This window comes from Delphinapterus leucas, chromosome 18 (genome assembly GCF_059928025.1).
Source record: "Delphinapterus leucas isolate spDelLeu-1000000601 "Yukka" chromosome 18, BTC_Dleu_Yukka2, whole genome shotgun sequence".
Classification (NCBI taxonomy): Eukaryota; Metazoa; Chordata; class Mammalia; order Artiodactyla; family Monodontidae; genus Delphinapterus; species Delphinapterus leucas.
The window spans coordinates 69,674,055-69,695,303 of record NC_143146.1 but is presented as its reverse complement, the minus strand read 5'-3'; the positions used below and the strand labels follow the sequence as shown (position 1 = coordinate 69,695,303).

At 40.4% G+C, this 21,249-nt stretch overlaps 1 protein-coding gene across 2 annotated transcripts in view; it reads right to left on the bottom strand.

Annotated features, from left to right (window-relative positions):
• STARD13 (StAR related lipid transfer domain containing 13) overlaps positions 1 to 21,249 on the bottom strand; it is a 295,675-nt gene that overhangs the window by 112,044 nt on the left and 162,382 nt on the right. The gene's annotated exons all lie outside the window — the stretch shown is intronic.

The window sequence follows — 21,249 nt, the reverse complement described above, 5'->3', positions numbered from 1 at the left end:
AACTGGTACCAGTATGCTTCAGGATTGTCTACCGTAATCCCATGCTTGTCTTTTTCTTTCACTCCTACTGTTTACTAACCCTTAACCTTATTATACTGGTTTACATTTTAGATGGTGTTATCTTTAATTCTGTGTGGAAAAATCCAGAATCCCTGGGTGAAACACAGAGGCCTGCTTTAATTATGATGCTAATGGAAGCAACAATGAAGCTGCAGTTGGAGGAACAAAGCCCCTGCTCACATGACAGGTCAGGCTGATCACTTTCTAAACTGGATTTCTTCCACTGTTTTGAAGATTATGTCACCTATCAATGCCTCGCTCAATTTGTACGTAGCCTAGAGTTTTGACTTTTATTCAGGGTTACCATCAAAAATTGGATTACGCAATTTTTGATGCATGTGCATTTTCATGCAATGAAATTTCTAGAAAAATTAAAAGTCTCGGATCTTTCTAAAGTTCACTTTGAATTTTCAGAACAAAAGCAGACCTAAAGTAGATTCTGAAATTATCATAAACCAAAAGCACGTTCCTCACTTTTTGGCTCCTATCTGACTGCTTTCTAACAAGAGCTCTACAGGATTTGATTGAAACCAACTTCAAAACCGAACTTGGAGGCATACTTATCTAAAAGGCTCAGGCATATTAGGATCCTGAACTTGTTTCTCGTTTTGCTGTGATGCATGTGTGGCCATGAGCATTCCTGGCAGCTACAAGGCATTTGCCTATGTATTTGGCTTCTACCGTTGTTAATCATACTTATCAACACAGGCAAGCAGTACTGGCCACAAAAGATTAGCTACTCTACTATAATGCTCTCAGTAATCCTAACCCAGGAACATCAGCACTGAGTGATAACTACCTCAGCCAGCTACAACCTTCAATGACTTCAGAACTTATTAAAAACCCTAGTTTTTAATGAATCCCAGACTTTCTTTTCCATCACCTTACACACACACACACACACACACACACACACACACAGCCTCCCTTCTCTTGTAATGGTAGCTAAGACCAAACATTCGCAGTGCTGTACATTGTTTGTGTTTTTAAAACAACTAGGATGCTCTTTAAAATACCACACATATTTTGAGTTTTTAAGGTGACCTTTACTGTCAAGAGATTCAGGTGCTATTGATCTCATATGAAAAATGTGTACAATAATCAGGAAAGAGGCTGGTATACAGGGGAACTAAACCTTGCTCAAATCCTTTGGAAGCATTAGATTCTAACTGTAGTTTTTCTCCTAAGGCACACAAAACATTGCTCTATTTAGAGAACAAGAAAATGCTTCACCCAACTCAGAAGTGACTGCATCAGAGAATTCAGGAATAGAACTAGTATTGGGGGGCGGGAAATGGGCACCTAGAGCTGAGCCTGCTAGTCTCTGATTGGTGAAATCTTGCTTTCACTTAAGGACTCTTCCATAAAAGACCACATGCTTCATCAGCAGACACATGTGTGCTAACGTGCCCAAGCTTGAGGCATGGCCTTCATTTTTCCTAGCCCGTCTTTACCCCACAAGGCTAATATTAGCATAACTTCTACAAAACAAAACCAGTAAAGGTTCATCTTCTATTTCATTCCTCAGCAAACCCCCTACACAGTGACCTCTAGGTAACAACTGACCATACACTTTGTAGCATATCATGATTTTTTTTTTTTAATATATACCAAACCTAGTGACACTCTGTTCTGTTGACCATGGAAAAGTCAGAGTTTGGAGCCATGATGCTTGGACATGATAATTGTCCTCATATTTGAGGTCAGTTTCATCGCTTTGGAGATGTGGTTACTTCATGGGTTAGACATGATTGAAAAACTGTGGGACTGGAAGACTACAGGAAGCAGAGAAATCTCACTTTCTAGGTGTCTTCAAAGGAATGCAGAGTATCATTTCCCTAAAGTATTTGAATGCAGGCCATTCCAAAACCATAGATGAACTGGATAGCTTCTTGGGATGAAGAACATGGTCGGTAATATTTGACTGTATTCCATCCATCATAGCCCATGGGACACGACATTTGAAAAGACACCTCCCATCTCCCCAGCTCATTGTTTTTGGTGACATGTGCAAACTGAGTATTGACAAAGCATTTGGGGAGGGGAGGGCCAACTGGAAACTTTCCCACCCTCAGGACTTCAGAACCTCCTACTGCCTGCCTCCACAGTGCCTTCAAAAACCCTCTCCAGGGCTTCCCTGGTGGCACAGTGGTTGAGAATCTGCCTGCTAATGCAGGCGACACGGGTTCGAGCCCTGGTCTGGGAAGATCCCACATGCCGCGGAGCAACTAGGCCCGTGAGCCACAACTACTGAGCCTGCGCGTCTGGAGCCTGTGCTCCGCAACAAGAGAGGCCGCGATAGTGAGAGGCCCGCGCATCGCGATGAAGAGTGGCTCCCACTTGCCGCAACTAGAGAAAGCTCTCGCACAGAAACGAAGACCCAACACAGCAAAAAATTAATTAATTAAATTAAAAACAAAAAAAATCCCTCTCCATCCAGCCTGCTCCTGCCAAATGTGCCACTTGACCAAGAACCACTTATGTTCTGGATGAGAAGCCAGTGTGACTGCTGAGAGCGTACAGTGACATTTGCGAGGGGTGGTAGGTTTCGCCAAGTCATGGCGAAACCTGTCCTTCAGGGCTTCTCCACTCATTGCTGTGCTGGGTGACTGCCATCATCAGATGGCTCTTCCAAAACAGGAAGATTCAAGCGGAAATCTCAGAGAGAGAGAGAGCAAGCGAGAGTGGGCAGTGCAGCACAGCTGGGAAGAATGCTGCTGAGCCCCAAATGAGAAACACTTTCATTAAAAATATTTTCACAGGACTTCCCTGTGGCACAGTGGTTAAGAATCCGCCTGTCAATGCAGGGGACACGGGTTTGATCCCTGGTCCAGGAAGATCCCACATGCCACAGAGTAACTAAGCTGGTGCACCACAACTACTGAGCCTGCGCTCTAGAGCCTGTGAGCCACAACTACTGAGCCCACATGCCGCAATTACTGAAGCCTGCACGCCTAGAGCCTGTGCTCTGCAACAAGAGAAGCCCACGCACCACAACAACGAGTAGACCCTGCTCACCTCAACTAGAGAAAGCCCGCATGCAGCAACGAAGACCCAATGCAGCCAAAAATAAATAAATAAATTTATTTTTTTTTAAAAAAGAGGAAGAGTTAAAAAAATATATTTCCACAAACTTATAAGCTTTTGCATAGCAAAGGAAATGATAAAATTAAAAGACAACCTACAGACTGGGAGAAAATATTTGCAAACGATGTGACCGACAAACAGTTCACATAACTCAATATCAAAAAAACAAACAACCCAATCAAAAACTGGGCAGAAGACCTAAATAGACATTTCTCCAAAGAAGACATACAGATGGTCAACAGGTACATGAAAAGATACTCAACATTGCTAATTATTAGAGAAATGCAAATCAAAACTATAATGAGGTTATCACCTCACACCAGTCAGAACGGCCATCATCAAAAAGTCTACAAATAATAAATGCTGGAGAGCGTGTGGAGAAAAGGGAACCCTCCTACACTATTGGTGGGAATTTAAATTGGTGCATCCACTATGGAAAACAGTATGGAGGTTCCTCAAAAAGTTAAAAATAGAGCTACCATATGATACAGCAATCCCACTCCTGGGCATGTATCTGGAGAAAACTCTAATTCGAAAAGATACATGCACCCCAATGTTCACAGCAGCACTATTTACAATAGCCAAGACATGGAAGCAACCTAAGTGTCCATTAATGGGTGAATGTATAAAGAAGATGTGGTATATATATATGATGGAATATTACTCAGCCATTAAAAAGAATGAAATATTGCTGTTTGCAGCAACATGGATGGACCTAGAGATTATCATACTAAGTGAAGTAAGTCAGACAAAGACAAATATTATATGATATCACTTATATGTGGAATCTAAAAAAATAATACAAATGAACTCATTTACAAAACAGAAACAGACTCACAGACATAGAAGACAATCTTACAGTTACCAAAGGGGAAGGGGAGGGGAGGGATAAATTAGCAGTTTGGGATTAACAGATACACATTACTATATATAAAATATACAGATAATAATGATTTACTGTATAGCACAAGGAACTATATTCAATATATTGTGATAATCTATAATGGAAAAGAATTAGAAAAAGAATATATATGTATATATGTATAACTGAAACACTTTGCTGTACACCTGAAACTAACACAATATTGTAAATCAACTATACCTCAATAAAAATTTTTCAAAATTATGTTTAACATTAGTTTTTTTAAATGCAGGTTTACTGAAAAATTACCAGCCCAGAAACTACGCTGGGGCCAAAGATAGATAAGGCACGGTTCTTTCCATCAGGAAGCTCTCAGACTAGCAAGGCAGGTAAATCAAGGAAGTGATTATTTCCAAAAAGAAAGACAAAGGGTATCAACATTTACTGAGTGTCTACTTAATGGTGAAGCTTGGAGCAGCACTTGAAGTGCCCATCGATGATGAGTGGATAAACACAGTGTGGTATATTCATACAATGGAATATTATTCGGCCTTAAAATGGAAGGATGTTCTGACAGGTGCTACAACATATGCTTGAAGATATGCTAAATGAAATAAGCCTGTCACCAAAGGACAAATACTGTATGTTTCCACTCCTATGAGGTACCTAGAGTAGTCAAATTCATAGAGACAGAAAGTAGAATGGTGGTTGCCAGGTGCTGGGGGGAGGTAGAGATGGGGAGTTGTGATTTAATGTGCACAGAGTTTCAGTTTTGCAAGATGAAAAGAGTTCTGGAGATGGATGATGGTGACAGTTGTATAACAATGTGAATATACTTAAACATTACTGACCTTAGTGCTCATTTAAAACTTAATGTTTTTTTCCATAACCAATGCTTCCTTATTTTATTGAATAAACAATTAAAAATTCCTGAATTTGTATATATCTGCCAAACTTAATGTTCATTTAATATACTTAAAATTGTTTATGATGGCAAATGTTATGTATATTTTACCACATTAAAAAATTATTAATAATCTCAAATGGCAACAGCATAACATTAAACTAACGGCCAGGCCCTTCTAAGCCTGGGGCCCTGTCACAAACTGCAGGGCTGCGTGCCCATGAAGCTGGCCCCGCCTGCATGTCCTCCTCATGCTTCTAGAGTATTCACCACTCTTTATCTGCATGTGGGATGTCCTCCCACTAAACTGTGAACTCCTTGAGAACAGTTTTATTCATTTTTTACTTTCTTGCATCACCTCACATGTGTTTGATGCTAGAAGGAATTCATTATGTTCTTTTGAATTAATTCCTGTTACAAATTACATTAAGCAAATTATGTTTGATTTAAAAAACTTTACAAGCATTTATAAACAAGGCTAATATATAACTAGCAGATATAGAACGTTTCCAGAAGTACTTTCTGCTGCCTGCAGCATATTTAACGTCCATGTGCATTTCCATTGGGTTTCTATGTTTCCTTTTCTTCATACTTCTCTGTGTTAGGGATGAAGAAGGAATACGATATATGTGCTAGCCATATAATATGGATATGGTAAAGCCCTAAAAATTCTCAGCCATTTGAACTTTTTTAGCAACGAGCAAGATGTTCCAAGATTCCTCTTTGGTAATGAATAATGTCAGAGAGAGAAGGCACTGGTGACCTGAAGAAATGTGGCCCTGAGTCTAACTGCTATAATTCTTATTTGTTCTCAGGTTGTCTCTCATTAAAACTGAATTTTGTGTTGATCACTGGTCTGTAAAGCACTGATAAATTAAACGATTGGTAAACAATGACTTTCAAAGAGAGAGAAGGGTTAGTAATCCATTTTCCACTTTGGGATTATTACAGAATTTCATTTCTGAAAACAGACCACAGATTAATTTAGTTAAGATCTGATAGTCAACTAAAAAAACTTTGGTGGAAGTCATCCAACTTGTCCTAGATTACCCAGTATTTATTGGCAGTTCTGAGAGTCTGGAGAAAGATGTTAAAAGAGTTATCTGAGGACAACAGTTCAGACAATGCACTGCAGGGTTAATACACAGTTTTAACCTTGGTTCTGCAAGGACAGTGTTTTTCATTGCTTTGTTTATAGGTCTTTTCCATATAATTGATGCTGCTACATACTGAATTTTGGATAAGTGAAGTATCACTGTATCATGAGCTTAGAGATTATTAAACACAGCATTTTCATTTCCTCAAGCATAAGTACCTCTGATATATTTTTGTTTTATAAGATACTGCCTTGTGTTCTTCTCTTAAATCTTTTCCTTAATTAAAATAAAATTCCTTTATATCAGTATGTGTCTTCCTTCTAGAATCATTTTGCCAAGATAATTTATATTTGCAAATATTTAGATCTATAGTTTAATCTTATTCCTTCCTTTTATCTTTCTATGACTAATGGTAATGTTTGATTACAAATTTAGAAAACCACATAACTGAAGTTAACACTTGCTCCCCATGGCTTGCTCAAGTTCCAAATAACTTATTTTCAGAGATTAATTTTATTTGTGCTCTTTCCTTCTTTTAAAAATAAATCATTCTGGGCTTCCCTGGTGGTGCAGTGGTTGAGAGTCCGCCTGCCGATGCAGGGGACACGGGTTCGTGCCCTGGTCCGGGAGGATCCCACATGCCGTGGAGCGGCTGGGCCCGTGAGCCATGTCCACTGAGCCTGCGCGTCCGGAGCCTGTGCTCCGCAACGGGAGAGGCCACAGCAGTGAGAGGCCCGCGTACCGAAAAAAAATTAAAAAATAAAAATAAATCATTCTTTCGATCCAACTAATCATTCCAATTCCTTCACTTTTGCCTCATAAAAGTACAGAAAGTCTTTAGTAAAAGGCTATTGCCTGGCTATTGCCAAAAGTGTTAGCGTTATCTAGACAGTAGTTTTCAAATTTAATTCAATTATCCAATTAAAAGAATTTAGTAAACAAATGATTGGACAATATGTGTAAATGTAATATTCAGCCTAGTTCAGGCAATATTTAGATAAAAAGTCTATTAATATGACCCATACTATAAAACATACGACCTTTCAATCATGTCTTAAAACAGTAATTCTTAAACTTTTCTAGGTTTTCAAGAATCTTTCCAAAGCTCTCCCCACTAAATGCATGGCATATGTATATACATTTTTTTTTATAATTTCTGAAGTTTTAAAGAGATAAGAGGTCACCAGATTAAGAACCTCAGCTCCAAAAACTATTAAACAAAAACAAAGTTGACTCTTTCAACAAAGCAAACTCCATTCCACTTTAATAGCCTTAAAGGGCCCTACAAAATGCCTCAGTGACACCGTGGTGGCCAGTTGCTTTTAGTCAGTCTCATCCACTACCTGTGAGCTTTGCTCAAGCGTTTGACGTGAAGTCTCAAGTTGTCCCTCAGCAGATAGCTACCCATAAAGTCATCCTCTTCAAAGTTTCATGCCCAGTCCTTTCTATCCTAGCTCAAGGTCTGTCTTGCAGTGATAGACTCATAATAATCTCACTGTCCTCCTACACAGCTCAAAATATGATCCCAGGTGGTTCACCTCTATACAGATTTAAACATAGGGCTCATTTGTTCCAGAACTACATTCCAAGTCAATACCTTGAAAATATTTTGCAAGTTTAACCCAAAAGGCAGTATGGAAGCCCCCTTCCAAACGAATGAAGTTAGTCTAATTCTTAGGTAGAAGAGACAGTCATTATATTATATTTGGAGCCGAGGATTCCATCCCCCAAAACAACTCTCCCACCAGCATACTTGCTTGACATAGGACAAAGCATTTCATTTCAAATTCAAGATAAGGTTTACATTTCAAATACCATGAACGAGGTAATTCAGGGCCTTAAAATCACTTTAAGTTGGAAATGACGTTAAGTTGGAAATGTGGAAGGGGAGCAAAAGGGAGGTAGGATGCCGGATGCAAACAGAGACACGAGGGACGAGATGTGGCATACTTTCTCAGCTCCCAGTTTTACCCAGGACAAGCACCAAAAGGAACAGCTAATAATCCAACAGTCTCTACTAAGTGCAGGAGCTGTGCTGGGGACTGCAGATAGAGTGACGATGAGAAAACTGCAAAATATAGCACTGTATTAATTGATGAAAAGCTCAAGACCCAGCAGCAGAAACAGACATACTTTGCAAGTTAACTTAAAATAAATTGAATGTGCGGTTGAACACACAGTAGATAGTAAAACTGAACAGCAGAGCGGAGTTTTTAACTCTGCTAGGTGGGGGTGTGGAGGGGAGTTATAAATAAAAGATAGAATTTGACTTGGGTTTGTAAGGATATGAAGAATTTCACCAGGTGGGGAGGTGGTGGAAGGGAGGAGTTATTTCGGGCAAAGGGAGCATAAGAGGAAGCACCATGGCAAGAAGAGCACATGGAAAGCTCATGGAAAATCAATGAAGGCTGGGAGAGAAACCTGGTGGATTCTGGTCTTTGGAGAAGGCTGGGGTTGTCTATGGACAACATTACTTCCCTTGCATGTCTTTATAGAGGCATATTATTTCCAACTCTTTTGAGATGAAACATTTAAGTTACAAAACTTAAAATATCAGAGATTTCAGATCTTGATAAAAAGTGACAAAAAATGAATTAAGAGTAAAGTTGATTTACAATTATTATTTGAAGTTAAAATTCAGCTGATGTTATAAAGTAGAGACTAAATGGACAAAGAAACTCATTCCAGTTGCCGTTAGGCAACAATTAAGTCGATAATACCCTATGGTTAAAGTCACTCAAGAGTTTGATTTCACCATTTTTTCTTATTTTCCATGCCTTCAAACACACTATTATACTATTTAATTAAAAATCTGATGAAGAACATGTTTTGGGATTGCCTCAGGCCTTTAGGTCACACCAGTTTCATACATTTGAATACAAGATTTATGCAGTTCCACTACATGTCCACTAGAGGCCCGTGAAGAGCTTTTTTCCCCCATCACAGTCATAACCAAGAAGGCCAGAATTAACACGAGAAGTTATTGATCGAATATCAGTAAGGCAAAGATCGAATTGATAGATAACCTCACAATAAGCACCTTAATTATGGATAAAATAAACAAAATGTAACCCACTTTCAAAACTCCAGGATACTGAATTGTGAAACTTACAAAACTAATATGTAACTGGAAACGCTGAGTTAAAAGAGGTAGGATTTGGAAGGCTTCACCAACAGTTTCAGAAGGCCACCAGGCTCTGGCTGGCTTTGACTAGGTGGCAACATGCACCAAGTGGTGAGTCAGCGTTATAATGAGTGCCAGTGCCCTGTAGGGGCTTCTGAGGAAAGGAGGCTTTCAGGTGTTCAAGTGCATACCACATACGGAAGACATGCGACAAACAGAGGGAAGGTTCCTGGGTGAGAAAGTGTCTGGGAAAGTAAACAAAGTAGTAATTTAAGACAGATGGACCAAGCAGGAACTTCCTAAACAGTGATTCCGAGGAAGCAAACAGGGGAAAATAGATGAGCAATGGTGAAACAAGGAGAGACAGAGTGAGACAGACCCTTAGCTTCAGGGGAGAGGGGTGACTTCAAGCAAAACACAAAGCATATTCAGTACTCAAAGACAGTAGCACGACTATGTGCACACAGCAAAAATTACTAAGAGGGGTGAGATGCCTTGTAACAGTCCCCTTACCATCCTGTCAAATTCAAAAGAGGGGGCTTCCCTGGTGGCGCAGTGGTTGAGAATCCGCCTGCCGATGCAGGGGACCCGGGTTCAAGCCCTGGTCCGGGAAGATCCCTCATGGCGTGGGGCAACTCAGCCCGTGTGCCATAACTACTGAGCCTGCGCTCTAGAGCCTGCGAGCCACAACTACTGAAGCCCACTCGCCTAGAGCCGGTGCTCCGCAACAAGAGAAGCCACCACAATGAGAAGCATGCGCACCGCAACGAAGAGTAGCCCTCGCTCGCCGCAGCTAGAGAAAGCCCGCGCGCGCAGCAACGAAGACCCAGTGCAGCCAAAAATAAATTAAAAAAAAAAATTCCAAAGAGGGCTTCAGTCATGTGTCAAAAAAACACAAACAGAAACACATCAGAGTGCACATCAACCACACCACACATATGTGCACACACACATACACTTACTACTGCTATTTACAGAAAAGGCCTGTTTTTCACTAGGTTTGGTTAATTAGCAATCAGGAAAGAGTTGCACAGGGTTTGAAGAAAGAACCCTTTGTTCGGAAAAACCTGTGAAAATATTCCCTCAGCAGCTTGTAACTTTCCCTACAGATTGCCCTGGCCCTGAGGACAAGCCCAGGTGCCAGAGGCCTCTGTGATCCCACACAGAGCTCACATTCAAAGGCAGCTCTCTTTGTTGTCCCCTAGGAGTTAAGCCTTAATGGGTTTACAATTTGCAGGCCTTTTTGGAGAGCGGCTTGGTAGTTGTTGCCTGCTGCCAGAAATGGAGCAGAGACAAGGCTTGGTGAATCCCACAGCTGTTGTGCCTGCTCCACTGGAGGGAAGAGCAGTTGCCTGGGGCATTTCAAAGACATGCAAGAACATAGGAAGACTTTATGAACCCTGGAAGTGAATTTGCAATTACTCTGAGCAGACGGTCAATTCACATGGTGGAGAAAGGATTTTGGAGCTGTGGTTCTTCAGTGAAGGCCGTGGCAAACGGTAATTCACTGAGTCTTCGTGTCCCCAGATAAATCCTTTGTGGGAAGAGTATTCAACTATAATGTAGTACCATTATCTGCTGCTAGTTAGCTTTATGCTGTCACGGTCCTGACTTCTAACCCTCAACAGGCACAATTTGGACAGGAGTAAGCCAGTACATCCTACCTGGGTTAAAAAGAAAAATGGGTATGGCACTCTGCTGGAAATATGGCATCTATCCATCCTGGTCCACTGGGATTCAGGAGGTGCCTGCCTGAACACTGCCTCCAGCATTACGGCCCTTATTTCAGAGAATCTTCATCTTAAACTGAGATATATCGATGGTGGGACAATCTGAATGATTTTGAGAATGGTGATTTCATAATCCTTTACAAGATATACCCCTTCCCCCCCGCCCATCATCCTTCCGGTCAAAAGCTGCTTTTTGATACATGGAATTCTCTTTTGCTGAAATCTCAGCCTATTTCCTGTTATCCTCATGTTGATTCATCTGAGAATCACATGATCTCTTCTACTGTTTATTTAGTCCATTATGATGCCCCGAGTCAGTCTTTACTCATTTTGTATCTCAACGATTTATTTCTACAGTTAAGTACACCCCTGATAGGCAAAGCACCAGTTAGATACCATGGAGGACCACAACTATGAGATGCTAAAAACCTGGTGAAGGAAACAGAAACCGTGGAAAGGGCTAAGATTGAAGTGTAATCAGGATGCTGTGAGTATGTGAGGAAGAGAGAAAATAATCTTTAACTCCTACTGTAGAGATCGGGCCATTAGTTTTAAAGGAGATAAAATTTAAGATGCCATGTATAGGGTGATCTATCATTCTGGTTTTAAAACTGAAAGTTTTAGGTCACATGAAATCCTTCAGTGGAACACCCGAACTATAAAGGGCAATTAGAGCTTAGAGTTTATCTCAAGGGTGAGACATGGTAAGGGACTGTCTCAACAGCAGTGGGCGGGAGTGGTAGCGAGCGGCTGCCCAGGCCCTGAAGTTGCTGACTCAGCGGCCACCCGGGCATAAAGCCCTGGGGAAGGGGGTGATGTCCTGTCAGGCAGGACAGCAGGCCCCCGCCTCTCACTGCCCATCTATTTTGTGTCCAGCACATGGCATGAGGCACCGCGGAGACCAGGCTCAGGGCCTGGCACAGAGTGGTGGCTGAGTGGCTCTCTCTAGGCTGGACATGTGCCCTACAGCTTTACAGTGCAAGGACCCCCGCAGTGCACACAGGCCGACTTGCCCAGGCCAGCGTTGCTGCCCTGTAGGCATATGTGTTTTGAGAGCCCTGCATTATGAGAAAGGAATTGGAGGAGGAGCAGATTCCCGGAGTTGATAAGGTATTTTGGACCCTGAGCATCACCTTGGGTTGATGGTATCTAATAAAAAACTTACAGCATGCTCTCACATTTATTATCTCACTTTTGAGCTCGACAGAGACCCACGAGGCAGGAAACTGAAAGTTTGAAGAATGGCCTTGGTCACACAGCCATAAGTAGCAAAGCTGGGATTCAAATTGCAGATCGCTCCTTCTGACTCTAGGACTAGTGGCATTTCTCTAACTTTTTTTTTTATAAACTTATTTTATTTATTTATTTTTGGCCACAATGGGTGTTCGTTGTTGCATGCGGGCTTTCTCTAGTTGCGGCGAGCTGGGGGGGCTACTCTTTGTTGTGGTGCGCAGGCTTCTCATTGCGGTGGCTTCTCTTGTTGTGGAGCATGGGCTCTAGGCGCACGGGCTTCAGCAGTTGTGGCTCGTGGGCTCTAGAGCGCAGGCTCAGTAGTTGTGGCGCACGGGCTTGGTTGCTCCATGGCATGTGGGATCTTCCCGGACCAGGGCTTGAACGCGTGTCCTCTGCATTGGCAGGAGGATTCTTAACCACTGCGCCACCAGGGAAGCATTCTCTAAATTTATAAGGTCACTGAGTTTTATCTGAAACTTTAAGGAGTTTAACAATCTAATGATTCAGTATCATCTGAATGTACTCTGTTCAGTCATCTAAATGGCTGGCTAGTATATCAAATCTCATAGACTCCAGGATAGATTAAAAAAGCAATCGCTCAATTTATAACCACTCGTCTCCTCTCTTTTCCTTCAGAATCTTGCAGTCATACTTGGGAAACCCCAGTAATGTATATCAAGCACTGCTTAGCCTACAAGGCACTGTTTGAGGCATTGTGGATGAGCCAAAGATATGTAGGACTACATTGATACACACATGTGGCTTAAAATTATATGTCTACATAGAAACATTTGCTAGGCTGGTTGTATCTGAACAGATTCTCTTTAACCTCCTGGCCTGGGCCCCCACTGAAGTAGTGATTCAATCAACAGAAGCTGAACGTCTACCCACAAGATGGTTTAAAATGATTTTTCTGTCCCTTTGTCCTCAAGGGGCTTTTAATTTTGTTCTTCTGAGAAGATGCTCCTGAGGACACAGAAACCAGCCCCAGTTAACTTTCAAAGTACCACCAGTCTTCCTCTCTCTATAGCTTCATGGCTTCAAACTCATCACATTGTCTTCCCTCTTCCATTTACCAGGTTCCCTCAAATGCTTCAGGAACTCACACCCTTGCACACTTTCACAACTGGCCACAGATTTATCGTTAGTCAAACGGCACTGCTTGTTATGCACCCACCTTATTAAGATTTTTGAGAAAATTAACTATGAAGCTTGAGGGAATCTGAAGTGAAATAACAGGCCAGTTTCTTTTAACTTGTTTTTTAAGGAAAGCTAAAATACTGTGATTTTAGCATTCTGTCTCCACCAAATTAAGCTCTCTTTGGCCTAAGGCAAGTCACCTAATCTATCAGTTCCTGTGTGTAAAGCTGAGACAATAATCGTTACCTAGTTCGCTGGGATTGCCCAGTTTAATTAATTATGACTGAAAAATGGCTTGAAAAAAATAATTACTTTGTAAATGCTCCATAACAACAATTGCACACAATTTTAAGTGCTTTTAACTTCAAAACTTACAACTCTTTTTGTGGTATCTTTATTCATTCTCTGATTCCTTCCTTTTCCAATTCTGCTACAAAAATAAAAAATTATTAATGGTAAATTTGCATGTATTTTTCTGCATTTCTTGCTTTCCAACATTTTAAGAATATTAAGGATTGTCAAAGAAAATGAGAAAAAGCTCAGAAAACACCTGCCTTGTGATCTCTCTGAGTCATCAGTACAATGGTTCTCAAAGCACAATCTTCAAACCAGCAGCATCAGCAACATTTAAGACTCAGTTTCCATAATGTGCCCAGAGGTGCCCTGGCGCACTGTGTAAACTCACAGGGGCATCTCGAAATATTTTAAAATTTCAAGGGACTCACAGCAACACCAGACACCTGCCAGATACTGGGCAAACTACTAGTTCAAGGTAGCTGAAAACTGCAACATGACCTCTTTTCAACATTCTTTTTCATGAGGCCATAGTTTTTGAAGCTGGGTTTTCGACAGCTGCTGTGATAAAAAGCAAGTTCCCTGTTGAAAATCAGTGTGGAATAGAAAATACGGTGATGACATCCAATCTGATTCCAAGGTGTTAGAAGCTGTGTAGTGTCCACCAGTGTACACATCCCATTATTAAGTAATTGTGGTTATTAATAATGAAATTTAAAAATTACTTTCTTTCAATTTAAGGGTATTGTTTTTAATACCTAGTAAGTTGTTAAGACATAAATACTTTTCAAGTTGTTGGAATCTAACTACTTAATAGATGGAACTGTGAGGTATTTCTTTCCTCCTAGGAATAGGGTTGCCTGATAAGTCTGGCAGCCCAACCTATGGGCACAGTGAAAGCATTACTGAGACTTTGAGAGAACCATGAACCAAGAAGATTTGAGAACTTGCTATAAATGCAAATTCTTAGGCCCCACCCAGGACTCATTGACTCAGAAACTATGGGGGTGGGGAAGCCATCTGTGGTTTAACTAGGCCTCCAGGTGATTCCAATGCACACTCAAGTGCGAGAACCACGCACAGGCAGTAGTGCATACCCTGAAAGCAAAGCTATGCCCTAGGGCATGTGGATGGATATTCAGTTTGCAAAGTAACAACAGGCCAATCTCAGTTTGAATGAAAAAGTACAGAAATAACCCAACTGGGGCAGACAAATCAAAACAAAACAGAAAACCAACACAAACCTATTTGTTTGCATTAACACACACATGTGTGGTATATGTGTATATGTGTGTGTGTGTGTATATATATGTGTGTGTGTGTATATATATATAAAATATATATATACATATACACACACACACATATATATATATCTTCCAGTTATTCTGTAATTTTAAAATAATGTAAACTTACTGAATTGTGAATAATCTGTGCTTTATATTTTTCCTGTGGCATTCTGGAGAGCACACAATGCCTTTTGATTTCTGAAAACTGAATCATCTTATTACTGTTTCCGATTGTTGGGAATGAATCATATCACTTCCATCAGAAGACAAAATTTAAGGCTGGCCTTAAAGCCATGATCCAAAGCTCTTGACAGGAATTTGATTTTCATTCTCCTCTGCTTTAATACCCAGCAGGACACACCTCACACAAGCTGTTGTTATTTCTGTGAAGAAGAGTAAGGAAAAACGAAAGGCAAGGAGACCACTGGGTATGGTAAAAACGCACGCCTCTTTTGAGCGTTAGAGGTTTTGAGTAAAACCTCCTTTGCTGAGGAGCAGATCTCAGTATTTCATCCCAGTTAATCCTATTAAGCCTTTGTACATATGCAGAGATTTCCCAACTTTTGAGTACTAAAGCAGAAGCTTTCCGCAACGATCTTCCTTGTGAGGCCCCTATTTCCTTAGCAAGACGCCTGTTGAATGCTGAGCATAGTAAGGAAGCTAGTCAGAAGAATACAGGAGAAGAGAATCTTTATTAACTTAATCCTCTTGTGCTGGAATGATTGTAGTGTTCGACTTTGAGGGGGTAGAAAGCGAGCCCCATCAAGGATCAACTGGGCCTCCGTTCATCGAGGCCCATACCTCTGGCTCACAGTAGCAGCCCAACAGACTTTTTTAGTGTTCTTACTCAATACGTTAATTTTTAGGGATTAATTTATGGTCATCTTCTGAGGTCAGCACAAATTCATTTCCTTCTCCTGAATATTTCGGCCTCCTCTTCAAAGTTGAATACTTTTTTTTTTTTTTTTTTTTTTTTGCGGTATGCGGGCCTCTCACTGTTGTGGCCTCTCCCGTTGCAGAGCACAGGCTCCGGACGCGCAGGCTCAGCGGCCATGGTTCACGGGCCCAGCCGCTCTGCGGCATGTGGGATCTTCCCGGACCGGGGCACGAACCTGTGTCCCCTGCATCGGCAGGTGGACTCTCAACCACTGCGCCACCAGGGAAGCCCCAAAGTTGAATATTTTTTGACCCCTATCTTGTAACTGAAATTCTCTCTTCCCTTGCATATACTCTCATTAAATTACTTTTGGTTTTCTCTGCTTGGTTTTCTTCCTTCTCCTTCTTCTCATGCATATGCTTCTCATGTATGGATAACCTCCTCTCTTTTCTTCCTACGCCAGCCTTTACAACCTCATCCACACAGAGGAATTCAACTTTCTCCACTTGCTGATGACATCCTGATCCCTCTCTGCAGCTCTCTTGTAACTCCACCTTTGTCCTCTTTCCCAAGTCCCAGATTTCCAACTGCTACTTGACTATTGAATTCACGCAGAGCCAAACTGAACTCATTATCTTTCCCCAGAACGAGATTTGTCCTCTCGACATACTGAAGATTCTTAATGGAACCGACATTCTAAGCTAACTAGGTAAGAAAAGAAAAATACATAAAGATATCCTGTAATCTTTGTTTTCCCTTGGCCCTCACTTTCAATGAATCCATTAATTCATAAAACATCTATATATTGAGTACCTGCCAGGTGAAGGCGCTGTGTCAGTGCTGGACATCAGAGACCTGCTCCTTCCCTTCTAGAAGGTAAACACATCTTGTTTCGTAGTATCTTATTTCTCCTTTCTGCTTCCACCATTGACATGTTTTGGAGTAGCATCACTTCCCACTGGAATTATTGCAACTGACTCTTTTTCTGATTTTCCTGTTTCCACCATCTTCTCCAGGTAACACTGTACCTTGGTGCTAGATAAAAGTTCCTGGGTCACAGCACTCAACAGTGTGAGCCCTTCATCAAAAACTCCAATCCCCCCTTACGCTCCCCACCCCTGCAAGGCCCACTTGACCACCCTTGTCAAAATTTTCTAAGGAAAAGCCTGCTACTATCTCTCCTGATACTCTGGGAGACACTGCATCTCCCCTGAAAAGATTTTTGCCTTTAACTAATAAACTAACTAATTGGGTTGAAAAGAGTCTTTTGTGGCACAAAATAAAATGAAACTTCCTGTCTGGCTATAAAAATCAGAGTATGCCAGACTCAGAGAACTGCTTCAGTACCATTGACAGCATTTTCACAAAAACAGACCAAATTATGGCTTTCAGGAACGTATGTTATGTAAACTACACAGAGTAATTGATTACTATTATTTACGAATTTAGCAGTAGAAAGTAGAAACATGTTTTGAGACTAGCTCTTCCACTGGCTAGTTGTGGGTGACCCTGGATTACTTCCAGCTTGACTATTCTAAGACCCTGTTTAAAAACAGCACTCGGACTTCCCTGGTGGCGCAGTGGCTGAGAGTCCGCCTGCCGATGCAGGGGACATGGGTTCGTGCCCCAGTCCGGGAAGATCCCACATGCCACGGAGCGGCTGGGCCCGTGAGCCATGGCCGCTGAGCCTGTGCGTCCGGAGCCTGTGCTCCGCAACGGGAGAGGCCACAACAGTGAGAGGCCCGCGTACCGCAAAAGAACAAAAAACAAAAACAAAACATAAAAACAGCACTCACTTTCCTTTTATTCACTCATATGCAAATACAGAACCACATAAAGCCCTAGGAATTCAACAGTGAACTCAACAGACACAATCCAAGCTTCCTTGGAATTTGTCTTTGTTGGTCCAACTCCTGGCTAGTTTCAAAGGCAAAGCCAGATGGTAAAACTAAAGATTTAGCTTAAGACTAAAGACTCATTTGTCCTGAGGCCCTATAAGGACTAGAATTGGCTCCCCAAGAGATCAGAATAAAGATGGGGTCAAATGAGGTGAAAGATTTGGGGAAAATGAATACACCCAAAGATAAAGTGAGTGGTAAAAAAAGAAAAAAAATTTGCGTTGGAAGAAAGTATACCCTTTTTTTTTTTGAAACATCTTTATTGGAGTATAATTGCTTTACAATGGTGTGTTAGTTTCTGCTGTATAACAAAGTGAATCAGCTATACATACACATATATCCCCATATCACCTCCCTCTTGCGTCTCCCTCCCACCCTCCCCGTCCCACCCCTCTAGGTGGTCATAAAGCTGAGAGGGAGAGCTGATCTCCCTTTGCTATGTGGCGAACAGCATACCCTTGAAAATTCTTTTTTTTTTTTGGTTTTGTTTGTTTAATAAGGAACAGACTAGTGATTTTGAAATTTTGGTTTGGGATCCCAGGACCTAATTTTTTGCCATAAAGGGGGAAAGGTTCAGTTTTAGGAAGCAAAAAATAGTGGAAAAGCCACATGCTCTGGGGTGAGAAAACGTGACTTAAAGGTCCAGTTCTATCACTCAGTAGTTGTGGGACACTGAGAAAGTCACTTGTCATCCTTAGGCTTGAATTGATTAATCTGTAGCAATAATAATAACTAACACATAAGTACACATTACGAGTCAAGTGCCATTCTAAGCACTTTACACACGTTATTCCTTTAATTCTGTTAAAGTCCAATGAGGTAGGATGATTTTTTTTAATGTGGTAGAAAAAGCACACAACATAAAATTTACCATCTTAACCATTTTCAAGTATTTTTAGTGTTACCTATATGAACATTGTTGTGCAATAGATCTCTAGAACTTTATCATCTTGCAGAACTGAAACTCTTTACCTATTAAACTACTCCCCATTTCTCCCTTGCCCAGGCCCTGCAATCAGCATTCTACTTTCAGTTTCTATGAGTTTGACTCTAGGTACTTCACATAAATGGAATCACGCAGTATTTGTCTTTTTATGGTGGCTTATTTCACTTAGTATAATGTCCTCAGGGTTCATCTATGTTGTACCATATGACAAGATTTCCTTTTTCAAGGCTGAATAATATTTCATTGTATGTAAATGTCACATTTTCTTTATCTTTTCATCAGTCAGTGGGCATTTAGGTTGTTGCTTCCGCCTCTTGAACAATGCTGCAATGAACATGGGTGTGCAAATATCTCCTGGAGATGCTTTTTCAGTTATTTTTGGCTATATATGAAGAAGTGGGATTGCTGGATCATATAATAATTATATTTTAATTTTTTGAGGAAGCTCTGCACTATTTTCCATAGCAGCTACACCATTTTTACATTCCTACCAATAGTGCACAAGGGTTCCAATTTCTCTAGATGCTCACCAACGCCTGTCATTTAAAATTTTATTTTTTGATAATGGTCACTCGAATAGGTTCAAGGTGATAATATCTCATTTTTGTTTTAACATGCATTTCCTTGATGATTAGTGATGTTGAGCATTTTTTCATATGCTGATTGGCCATTTGTATATCTTCTTTGGAGAAATGTCTGTTCAGGTCCTTTGCCATTTTTAATCGAGTGGGTTATTTGTTTTTGTTGTTGTTGAGTGGTAGGAGTTCTTTATATATTTTGGATATTAACTCCTTATCAGATATATGCTTTGTAAATATTTTCTCCCATTCCATAGGTTGCCTTTTTACTCTCTTGCCTCTTTCCTTTGATGTGCAAAAGTTTTAAAGTTTGTTGTAGTCCCATTTTTCTACTTCTGCTTTTGCTGCCTGCACTTTTGATGTCATATCCAAGAAATCATTGCCAATGCCAATGTCATGAAGCTTTCCCCTATGTTTTCTTCTAGGAGTTTTATAGTTTCAGGTCTTACTTTTAGGTCTTTAATTCATTTTGTATTAATTTTTGTAGATGGTATAAGATAATAGTTCATCTTCATTCTTTTGCATATAGATATACAGTTTTCCCAGGACCATTTGTTGAAGAGACTATTGTGTCTTTTGGCATTGTGTAGTCTTGGCACCCTCATTAGGTGACTGTTGTACATGAAAGTTTATTTCTGGGCTCTCTATTCTGTTCCATTGGTCTATATGTGTGTCTTTATGCCAATATCATACTGTTTTGATTACTGTAGCTTTTTATGTTTTGAAATCAGAAAGTGTGAGGTCTCCAGCTTTGTTCTTCTTTCTCAAGATTGTTTTGGCTATTCGGAGTGCTTCAACATTCCATGTGAATTTTAGGATGGTTTTTCTATTTCTGAAAGAAGTGCCATTGGGATTTTGATGGGATTGCACTGAATCTGTAGATGGCTTTGGGTAATATGGACATTTTAATAATATTAAGTCTTGCAGTCCATGAGCATGGGATGTCTTTCCATTTGTTTGTATCTTCCTTAATTTTTTCCAGCAATGTTTTGTAGTTTTCAGTGTATAAAGTCTTTTGATTCTTTGGTTAAGTTTATTCCTAAGTATTTTATTCCTTTTGATGCTATTGTAAATGGAACTGTTTTCTTAATTTCCTATTTGGACTGTTCATTATTAGTATATAAAAATGCAAGTGATTTTTGTGTTTTGCCTTTGTATCCTGTTACTTTGCTGAATTCATTTATTTAAGTTCTAAGAGTTTTTTGTGGAGTCATTAGGGTTTTATAGATATAAGATCATGTCATCTGTGAACAGAGATACTTTTACTACTTCGTTTCCAATTAGGATTCCTTGGTAGGCTGCTAGTATTAACATCATATTACAAATGATGAAACTGTGTTCTGTCATATTTATGAAGTTGTGATGATTCTATGAGCTTACAGGTATGAAATTATTTTATAACCTATTCTAGGACCATTGATTTTTATAATCAATTAAATGTCAAAATGGACCTCCATTAATGGTAAATAGACTGTAAGTTATTTCTTAGCACTAACAGAGGTTGACAAAGACAAAATCAAAAGAATGAGTAAAAGGAAGCTATTGAGTGTTTAAAAATCTAGCTGAGAAATAACTTGGACCTTCAGAATTATTGTAGAGTAACGGAATAAAATTGCAAATATATTCAGTTTGAATATATATAAACATGGGGAAAAATTAAATATTATGAAAGTAATAATAGTTTTACAGTTAAAACTAAAATAACATCAGTCTCCTCCAAACTGCTGGTTTCTGGAAGCATGCATTCAGCCTCAGAAACTACCTCTCCATTGCAGCACTCCTTTCTGACTGACTGGATACAGGAATTCCTGTTTCCTTTCTACTGCTGTTTTGCCAACACAGATGAGATAGGATGATGCCCCTCATCCCACCCTTAGTCCCCACCCCTACAGTGCCAAGTGCCTCCTCTTCTTCCTCATGGTATTCTTCAGCAGACACTAACCATATGCAGCTATCACTCACTTGAATCACTGTACACCCTACCTCTGACCAACCTCACAAACACTCACTCAACAAGCGTTACTGGGCACCTACCATGTTCTAAAGCTCCGAAGTACAAAAGTATATAGAAATTTTGTGTGTGTGGTACGGGGAGAGGTAAGCATCAAAGAGATGCAGTTCAGAGTAAAG